Below are 11,680 nucleotides of genomic sequence, written 5' to 3'. Positions count from 1 at the left end.
ATTTCAGCTCATACTTTGTATGAGCGAAATTGCAAAACATATCTTTCCCCCTATCAAATTATACATGTCAGTCCTACTACTGGTTGTAGGCTGCCAAGTGGATGGTTTTTGTATAATTTAAGCTCAAAATATTTTACGTGCAATTTCAACGAAATTGTTGGATTCTAAAATAATCTAGGACATGACAATTGTAGAGGCGAGGGCGGAACAAAGTTCACATCCTGTACCTTGAAAATTTGTAAATCCGCCACTGGGTACAATAAATAAATAAAAAAACGTGTGCAGGTACTAGTGTGCATGTACCCAAGAAGTGAAACTTCTTTATGATCTTATTTTTCGAAAAATGATCTACTATATGCAACTTTACAGAAATTGGTTAAATAAGATAACCTTAAACAAAAGGCTTTTATTATCATAGATGAATACAAATAATACAATTATTTATTTTTACCTTATTACTACTAAGATTATTACAGAATTTCATTAATTGTAATAGAATTGTTACTATCGTTGTTATCATTATTCTATATTTTTGTTATTAATGGCTTCGAATCTCTTCGAATCTTAGGGGATCAACAAAATATTGTTTTTTCATATTACGTATTTCATATCAGTCATAGTACAATGAACGACTTAGAACTTCTCACTACATAAGTGCCTTAAAGATACATATTATGCCTGTTTAAATCGAAACTTTTCTTAATATTGGTAAAAAGATTGTTATAATAAACTTTAAAATTACTATTAGATATTTGCGCTAATTGATAGAAAACTCAAATATCTAATAGCTTCATAGATGACGATGGAGTTGTTTTCACTATCAAAATTTAACATTGCATTGAGTCATCGTTTGTGAATATGAAGTCAGTCAATTCCGCGTAAGCAAAACCGCAAAATGGTCGAAATCGGATGCATACATTTCCTAATGAACGGTATATCAAAATGTTTAACTAACTGGACTTCGGTGCCTGACAGGCCGCCTTTGGGAAATACAACTGCGGAATCCAATTAAACCTGAAGCCTTCCTCGAAGGAAAACTTTCACAATATCATAGAAGCCCCCGAGGATACTTTATGGGATTCAAAGATAGGGTTGGGATTTGGCCTCTCGGAAAGCTTTTGTTGGTTTTTCTAATGCTTTTACTATTTTGTGCGAAGGGTTTTGATTTATATTTTCTATGTTTAATCTTTTTAAAAGGGTGTACCTGTGGAATATTGTGTAACTTTTAGAATAGCGTATAGGTAAGAACGATTTTAATAATTTGAATAATTTGTTCTTATCACTGATGAATTTCCGAAACAATTCGACTTAGGGTCCTTTAAGTGCGTACTAGTTCTTAAAAGGTCCTCATCGCGTTCCCGAGCCTTACGGCAATGTGAGTGTCCATGGGCGGCGGTATTACTTAAGATCAGATAAGCCTCCTGCCCGTGTGCCCCCTCTTATATAAAAAAATCACTCACGTTTGAAGCAAACATGATTTTCATCATCTTTGACTCTGTCATCTTATCGAATATCGAATCTTGAATCACAGGAGAATCCTTTATGGACTTAGACCTCTGTTTCTCGTATAATCAAATAAATGTTTCTACAACCTTTTTATGTCGGGAATTCTGTGTCTGTTTCATGATCATTTGTTAATCGAATAGGCAAGTAGGTGATCAGCCTTCTGTGCCTGACGCACGCCGTCGACTTTTTGGGTCTAAGGCAAGCCGATGTTTTCCTCCACCGTTCGAGCTAATGTTATGCGCACATAGAAAGAAAATCCATTGGTGCCCAGCCGGGGATCGAACCTACGACCTCAGGGATGAAAGTCGCATGCTGAAGCCACTGCTCTCTGTTTCTCGTATAATGATTACTTTTTATTGGCATAGCTTTAATTCTATTTGTCATATATTTATAGTTTCTCATTATTCTATTATGATTATTGGACATACTGTGTTTGTCTGTTAAGGGCGTACAATTTGGTTTTATTGCTATTTATATTTGGATAGATATAAAATTTTATTGATTATACTGATTACCCGTTGACAAACCGTTTTTTTAATAAATCAATATCTGAAGCGTCTAAAGCTCCTCACCACCAAAGCATTGAGAAACATAGGTTTAACAACTGAGCTATCACTGCAGCTTTATGAATCAGGTTGCAACTAATTATGTCGAGTTTACTCACTCGATGTGTATTAATGTTAATTACTCTCAATTCCTTAATATAATGGGTAAACACTCTGCAATCAGGCTTGTCAATGCAGTATACAGGAATTGTAGTGATTAATACAAATGTAATAAAATTTCTGTTTCAAAATTGTATGAAGAACCGCCTATTTATAAACAATCATCAGCTGTCTCTTTTCATCATAACGTAAGCACAATTTGACAGATAGGGACGAAACAGTTCTTTTTTCAACAAAATAATAATTAACAAAAAAGAACATAAAATTACATATAACACATGACATGACATGTAATTGAACTAAAATCTAAAAAAAATATTAATTATATTGGCTTGGCGAGACATAGGTTCTTTAGACTTTAGACTTTACCTTATTATCGTCTTAAGGTCGTAGGTTCGATCCCCGACTATGTACAATTATTTTTATGTGCGCATTTAACATCGATCGCTGAAGGAAATCATCCTGAGGAAACCGGCTTGCCTTTAACCCAAAAAGTCGATGACGTGTGTCAGGCACAGGAGGCTGATCTCTTAGATAAACTTGATCATGAAGTATACCTAGGTAACACTGAAAATGTTTAGAAAATTAAAAATGGCTTAATTTAGAATACTTTTATTGTTTTTCGAAGAAATCTCCGTTCCTCTCTACACATCGTCGCGTTCGATGGAACCACTGAGAAAAGTAGTGGGCCCATTCTTCCTAAGGGGTCTCATCTATGTCATTTTCGTACGCTTTCACCGCATCTTTAGGGCTCGTAAAGCGAATACATTAAAATTTTAACTTTAGGTCTTGGGTATAAATGAAAGTCACAGGGCGCCAGGTCTATGGCCTGTATGGCGGATGACTCATTATCTCGACACCTGCCTCAGTCAATATTTACCAGTCCATGCGAAGGTGTATCTGGCCATCGGTTAAAGTATGGTGAATTCATCTGGTACAAAGCTTCCTTACGCCTAAATGTTCGTGTAATATTTTTGAATTTGCCTCATACTAATGCCTAGGCTTGCCCGTATCTGCTGATAGGTCACTCTCTTATCTTCCTCTATCATGCGTTGCACAGCACTGATGTTATCTTCAGTAGTCGCTGTTAAAGGAGGTCCCTCACGCGGATCATCATTGAGATTGGTTACGTTGACGCTTTAACTCGTTAAACCAATTGTGAATAATGGAACGAGATGGTGCTTAATTATGAAGTGCTAATCGCAGCCTATCGTAGCTTTGTTGTTGAGTAAGCCGCCCACAACGAAAGTTAGAATAAATTATTGACCGAAAATTTTCTAGCGTTAGGTTCATTTTCACGTGTAACAAGAGTTTTAGATTTGCCGCCAATTCACAAATACAAATGACAAATGAATGCAATATCTACCACAGCGTTCTAAAATTGAAATTAAAAAAAGTTTTCATTTGCAATGTTTCTAACTGGCCCGTTCTAAACGCTAGCGTTTGTAGCGCTACTAATTTATTTATTTTTAACTTTAGTTTTTCATTAAAACAAGACATTTCGGCTGAATTATATAAAATATAAAAAAAATTCGAACATATATCAGAAGGTGATTATTGCAAAGTAATATACTTACCACAAAATCTATTACCGAAAATACCCACAACAATACCGACAATAGTTTCGGCACAATAACCGTCAGTGATATTTTCCACGGTTAATTTGTTTTAACGGCTCAATTACTCATCTATTTAATGCTTGAATTAATTATCCACTCGTTACACATTAACAAACAAGTTTGATTTTCAATCTGTTTGCATTGAGCGATAGCGCGTGTTTAGGTTTGGGATTACATAAGGTATTTTATATTTTATTTACTAGTTATATATTTAAGAAGAAATCACACGCATTAAAAATAATAATAAACGAACTAAGTGTCATTTTTATTTAGTGCTGATCTCGCTGTGTTTCGCCATATTTTTTACTTAGCCTAACTTTTTAGTTGCTACTAAGGCAGTATGAAGTGAAGTATTTTGTAACCAATTTGACTTAGGGTCCTTCAATAAAAGAGCTTCTCACAATGCCTGAAACGCAATTGCGAGCTGTCTGGCAATGTGAGTCTCCATGGGCGGAAATATCACTTAACATCAGATGAACCTCCAGCCTCATTGCCTCCTGTTAGCTAAAAAAGCTCGCTTTTCCCGAATAGTAATATAAATAAATCTTAAGTATTTATAATTGTTAAATTTTTCTCTCCATAAAAACGTTTCTCAAAGTTCAAAGAATACATAAACAAATATTCGAATTGAACCAGTCGGTTTCGTGTATATATAAATACAGATTGTGATTATGTAATGATAATCCAGTAGCGCTACAACGGGCTGTAGCCCAGATCTGATATGGGGACAATTTACCTTTTATAGACAAGTATGATCTGTCTATACCTTATACGCATCGTTTTTCATCGTCTTTTTGAGCTTTCGACTGTAACCAGGTAACCCCCATGGTCTTTGGTCATTGCGTAAGAGCAATGTATTTCATCGTTGAGAATCGTAGACTTGAATGCTGTACGTTTTTATTTAATTTTACAATATAGGTCTATGAAATCTTGAGTTGAAGCTCAATATAATATATTAATAGAGTTAAAGTGTATACATTCTATTATATAGCATCGTATATTGTGCACGAATAGAAGAACAGTAGGTATCTAATAGAGCGTAAAGGCTTCAGACGGTGAAGTTATCATAAACTCGAATTAGTTCAAGAAACGCCAACTTAGTTTCACTCTGACAATATCGGCGCCAAGTTTGACATACAGTATATTTTTGACAGTTCTCACATATGAGTTGACGTTATATATAGCATTAAAAAATATGTCTAGTTACCAAAGTAGATTTTATATTTTTGATAAGTTTGAGTTTCGTTCATTGCCTTAATTAGTTAGTATGCTTTTATAACTTAAATGTTCTACTTTTTATAAATCAACAATAAAGCAAAGAGTAGGTTACATAGACACCTACAACGGAGATTTACAAGTACGTCAGAGTTATTGATTATCCCACTGTCTTCATAACTCAAAACTTTATATTGGCTTAGTGTAGGCATTAAATCTAGTAAACATATTTTGAAACGATATGTATTGCTGTCCAGTTGCGACAGTTGTTGACTTGTTAGCCATAACAAGTGTATTAGTAAAACAGACATTTTGACTCGATTTCTCTTAATTACACCGGGATTTTAATCTTCACACTGTTTCTGTTAAACTGTGTTCAAACGACTCAACTTTCTATAGTTAGATAAAAGTACTATACATAATTAGAAATAAAGACGCAATGCTAAATAAAATGCTGAATTTAATAATGAAGTACAGTGCAACGGATTAAAGCTAGAGTACTCATTCATTTAAATTTCGAGGTTCTGATGCTTAGAATGCTACGTTTTTAAGACTGTTTTTTTTTGAAGTTAAACTTCTTTATCGGCGTTGTAAAAAAAATTACCCTCACATTTTTCGGTTACGCGCCATCTTTTTCTTGTCCCTACCACGGGTGATTCGAAGCCATTAATAACAAAAAATTGAATAACTATAACAATGATAGTAATAATTCTATTACAATTAATGAAATTATATAATAATCTTAGTGGTAATAAAGTAAAATGAAATAATTGCAATATTTTTATTCATGTATAAATAAAAGCCTTTTATTAAACTTTATCTAACTTAACTTTATTAAACCAATTTCTGTAAAGTTGCAAATAGTAGATCATTTTTCGAAAAATATGGTCATAAAGAAGTTTCACTTTTTACGTGTGTACACGCACACATTTTGTATAATAAACGGGCAGGAGGCTCACCTGATGTAGGGTTATGAGTACGAAAAGAAAATATGTATAAATAGCTATGAGATATGAATTAACGTCATCATTTTTAAGTGATTGACCGAGCTTGCGCGCTTATTCTCTTCTGTTTTCTTCTCTTCTCTTCTTCTCTAAGAAAGTCTTAACACGACTTTGTTTTATATAATTGGAATCTCTTCGGACTGTATGGCCTATCCATTACCACTTGCGTGGCTTGATCTGCTGGCTAATTCGGTGTTTGTTGGCAGCGCTCCCATAGTCGCTCGTTAGCGATTGTACGGGCCAGTAGACACCCAGAATACGGCGAAGACAGCGGTAGACGAGGACTTGGAGCCAGTGAAAGATGTCGTTAACATAGTAGTTATTTAAAATGGAAATGTTTTACGATTGTCGTTACAGCAATGTGCGAACATAGATGTTTAGAGTTTAATCTGACGTTAGACAGTTATTTTTATTACTCTACCACACTACCCAACCGTGTCTGGATTCTTCCATAAAAAAGTGTGCGTGTACACACGTAAAAAGTGAAACTTCATTATGACCTTATTTTTCGAAAAATGATGTACTATTTGCAACTTTACAGAAATTGGTTAAATAAAGTTAAATAAGATAAAGTTTACCTTATTATATACTAAGATTATTACGGAATTTCGTTAATTTTAAAAGTATTATTATTATATACTTTTGTTATTAATGGCTTCGAATCTCTTCGAATCAACCGTGGTCAATCAAGAAAAAGATGGCGCACAACTGAAAAATGTGACGCGTAACCAAAAAATGTGACGGTATTTTTTTTACAACGCCTTACAACAGTAAAGTTTCACTTCAATAATTTTATATTAAAACTTTAGGACACGGTTTAAGAATACATCAGACAATAAGAAAAGCTAATTCGAGTATTTAGAATTCATGAACGTTTATAATTGTAGCTAGAACTTGCAATAGCACGAGTTAATGAAGTAAAGAGAAAAGAAGGAAATTAGCGGTCTATGTGGGAGCGGAGTAGACTAACTTGTGAAAATTTCATTTTGGTGCCGGACACAAAAATAGTTAACGAAATTAAGCGGAGCGCGCGTGAGAGGAATTCCACTGGGACGCATTCGTGTGTTTGTTTTAGGGGCGCTGAGTGTTTGGTGCCCTACACTTTTGGAAATATTTAACACGCGAACCGCTTAAAATATAGATTGAAAACAAGACTCGGTTCGTATATGCAGGTATGAATCTATAATGTCTCAGCGCACTTTCACCTATATAAGTTTCTTTTTAATTGAATCAATATTTTGACAATTAATCATTTACAATGGTCATAAAAACGACAAAAAAAGGGGACATAAATAGTGATGTTAATAATATTTTATGTTTAAATTTTGTGAATGTAACTATTTTGTATGGATTTATTGATTAATCTATCTAATTGCCCAAAAGATTGGCGACAGAGTTACCGAAATCCATCCCTGTATTTCGCTGTGATGGTCTAATGAAGCGTCTGGTAGCGTACTAACCGAAATATGAGGACAGTAGCGAGTAAAAAATAATAAATAGAGCACGTAGTGGCGAAGTAAAAACGAGTTTTCTGTCACATTTGTGTGGAAGTGTTAAGGTGTACCGCGCGTTACAAGATTTAGCTTTTATGAGCTTTCTCTGATAAATGCATATTAAAATGAAAAAAAAAGGAAAAAAAATGTTTTTATTGACAAAAACTAATTATAGTGTCTTTACATTGTATAGATATTACTTTTTTGGTTGTGAAATCTTAAGAAATAATTAAATTAGTAAAAATTTATCGTAAGACGAATAGTAGAGTTTTTGACAGTTTACCCAACCGACAATTAATAATTTCCAATTATCTGTTAGGTTAAGGCACTAGTGACTCACCCCACTAGCGACCACTCACCTTCTGGCAGTGTGAGTGTCCATGGGCGGTATCACGCACGGTAGGCTTCCTGCCCGTTTGCTCCTGTTATATAAAAAAACGATAAGTTTTTTAAAGATAAAATATACATACATTTAACATAACATGAGTAATAATTGGCAATCCAATAATTGGAAAGTTCTAAAATTACTTCTACACAATAGACCGTGGAGCTGTTCTTCTCCAGTAAACTTGTCTGATTAAGTGACGAAGGCTATCTTATTTACTCTTAAAATAAAGCAGCGTATCTTAGACTATCCCCGATTGTCCAAGTTCAAAGACGTCCTTCGTATCTAATACTTTTGTTTATTAGTCCCTCACTTAGATAAGATTCGTTGAACTCAATTAAGATTGTAACGGAATACGGTCACCTCGAGCAAACTTCTATTTGCTCAGTAATTAAGTTTAGGTATTGATATCTTGTTTTACAAAATGTTCACTAATTCTGTTGGTTTTAAGAGTGTAATACCGAATTCTATACATTTTATGCGTGAGCACTCTAGAAAGATAAACATACTTTATTTTCCTTTGTTAAACACGTTTTAATATTGATATTAAATATCTTCCTTTCAGTGGTATCTTTCAATATATTAAAACCCAAGAAAATATTTTTGTTTTTTACTATGTTTGATTAATTTTTCTTATCTTAAAGATATGTATAATTTTATCGCCTTCAATGTAAACCAACAAGTTTAAACTTATTAAGTATAAGTTAACGTCATGCCATCAGAATATATACATCGATCTAAGGGTGATACCCGTAAATCAATAGCTTACAGCAAGGTGCTTACGACCTTCTACGTCTGGGCCGCAGATTTCTGTATCTGTTTCGCGACCATTTGTTTTTTATTTATTATATATTATTTTTAATAGGCCCGAAGTCGATCAGTTATCCGTGACTGACACACGCCGTCGAAACGGTCTAAGGCATACCGGTTTTCTCACAATGTTTCCCTTCACCGTACGAGCGAGTGCAAATGCGCACATACACAGAAAGTCCTTTAATGCACAGCAGGGAAACCTAGAACATTAGGGATGAGACTCGCCAACACTGCTCGTATGTGAAAGACGCTTTAGACTTCCAGATGTTAGTGTTCGATAAAAAACATCGTAATCACGTTTTATAATAAGTTCAATTATCCCTATATTATATCAGGATTTTACCTCATACATGTTACATGTTTTATTACGCCGTAAAGTCAAAACATATGGAAAACCAATTCTATTAAAACACGGGTTAAAAGCCTAAAAGAGTCAAACAACACGTAGATAGGTAAAAATAAAAGCCTGCTGCGATTTCAGAGGCGGTGCGAACACACGAAATGGTCGTTTTTATTGCTATGCTTTGACGTTAAAACTTTGATCGTATACGAATTTTTTAAAACTGAAAACAAATTGTGATTTAGAAATCTAATATTTTATATTTCAAACATTTATTAGTTGAAAGTTGTCCACACGTGATCATGCCTATTTAAAAATTGATAAATATATCTAAGTCAACCTTATAATGTTTATACCTCGAATTATTTTTGTATTTGTTACTTGATAAGTTTTCTCTACAGACATATTGATTAGCCTTCTTTGCTTGACGCATATCTATTTTCGGGTCTTTTACGGTTTTCCTCACAACGTTCTCCTTTCATGCTAAGAGTATGTGTAAATAAAAAGATAGATTAGCCATTAGTGTAGAGCCAAATGCAAGCTCACGGACAATTATAACACCTATTTATTTTCTTTAAATATAAAAGAGTACAGATGATTCATAGGGATATGAGTGTACAATAAATATATACGCTCATATCCGTATGAATCCTGAATTCGCTCTTGATATCTACAGCAGCGACAAAAAAGACGGTACATTTTAGCTGAAACTTGCAATACAAAAGACAGCCCCAACATAATCCTTAACGGCTACCACACAATACATTAATACTAATATAGAACTACTCTTTGCAGTTTTCTGGTTGTACGGGTAATATACATATTTGTTCATAAACAATAACACTGCGTCATAAAACTTAACATATTCATTTTAATTTCCTCCCTTCGCCTTTTATGATGGAATTTTATTGGAACAAATTGTACCGTCAGCGGCATCTTGATTTAAGACAGGAAATGAAACGAATGGAATTAGCTTTTCTAGTTTGATTTTTTCTTCTAATAGCGAAAACTTTATGTACCTGTATTTTTTTTTGTTTGCTCCCATATAACATTTACAACAATAAATAAGATTACAGTTGAGAAGGTATTGGGAGACTAGTTTCCAAACTAGGTAAGGACCAATATGGATAACCAGGCCCCCATTCACAGCAAAGCCATATTGAGTGCTAACAAAAAGTACATACATATATGGGTAGGCAAACAAATTTAAAGTTTTAAATAAGGAAAGAAAAACAAAACAAAGCATAACATTGAGCATAGTTGACTAACTAGTTAGGAGTTAGTAGAAATAAAGTTGTATGGGTGTGTGTTAGGGTGTGTGTATGCCTGTTTGATAGTGGGAGAGGGTATGTACGCGTGTGTGAGTGAGTGTTACAAGGGTGTGTGTGGGTATGTCAGGCACACGCCTGAGAACATATGTGAAAATTATTTTAATACATTTAGCAGATTTTCCGTTTGGTCATTGTTCAAAGCAAGTAAAAATGTATGAACTATTTGCTTTACACATTTTCTATATGTTATGTAAATACCTACAAATCCTAATAACTTGTGAGAACACGACAAGAATGGTTGATCAGAAATTGATTAGTGACAAGACAAGAAGATGTGTATCTTTATCTAGAATGAGAACTTTAAATCATTTTATATATGGGGGTTTAGTCAAGATGCCTTAACGGTAGTGTGACTTTCTATGTATAAAGTCGAAAACTTAATTTGTATGAATATGCGTATCGACAAATTTTCATACGAAACTCTGCGATCGAAACTAAATAAATTTAATACATATATTATTATTTTTAAATTAAAAATTGGAGAGAAAAACCTAAAATCCAGTTTTCTTTTTATTCTAATTCGATTTTTCAAGGTTTATGGGTTACGGTTTTCAGTAAACAGACGTCGCTTATCCTCGATCTAGAAGCTAGAAAGAATAATACACTTTATTCTGGGTTACGAACGCACGGCGTTTTGGTTGAGAATCATACACTTTAAGATAAGCTAACCAATCTCCCCTACTAAATAGCATAAATACCATTTAATCTCGATTACATCCTCTGTAATCAAGTCATATACAACAGAACTAAACGTCCAGTTCTAAATGAGGTGGAGACAAATCTTCAAGATTGACGTGGTCAAGTTAATACCAACAATCAGCTCGTGTACGAGCGGAAGTTGTAAAAATGTTTACGACAAATAAAACTAGGCTTGCTTACTATGTGCAAGAACTATAAGTTTTAATAGTCTTGTTTTGGATCCTTCACTGATGAACGATATTAACAGGAACGTATCATTGCATTGTTTGTACTGAAAATCACTGTTGCTTGTTATAAAATTGTCTTTAGTTAAGACGAGTTCTGCATATTTAAATATTTTTTCTATTGATATAATCGCGAATTTATTACATAACTATAAAAAAATTCAAGATTTTTCTAATAAGTATTTTTTTATTATACACCCTGGGCAAACGTAGGAGAAGGAACATCTGACGTTAAATGATACCTGTGAACTGGTATGCGCCTTTCTTTAAGGACACTATATATACTCGGATATACTTCAGTGGGTAGCTGGTATAATGATGGTGGGCGGAAACAAATGGCTTCAGCGACTGGATCTGCTGCGATAATCAATCAATCAATGGATCAA

Source organism: Pieris brassicae, chromosome 5 (genome assembly GCF_905147105.1).
Source record: "Pieris brassicae chromosome 5, ilPieBrab1.1, whole genome shotgun sequence".
Classification (NCBI taxonomy): Eukaryota; Metazoa; Arthropoda; class Insecta; order Lepidoptera; family Pieridae; genus Pieris; species Pieris brassicae.
This window is presented reverse-complemented; position numbering follows the sequence as displayed.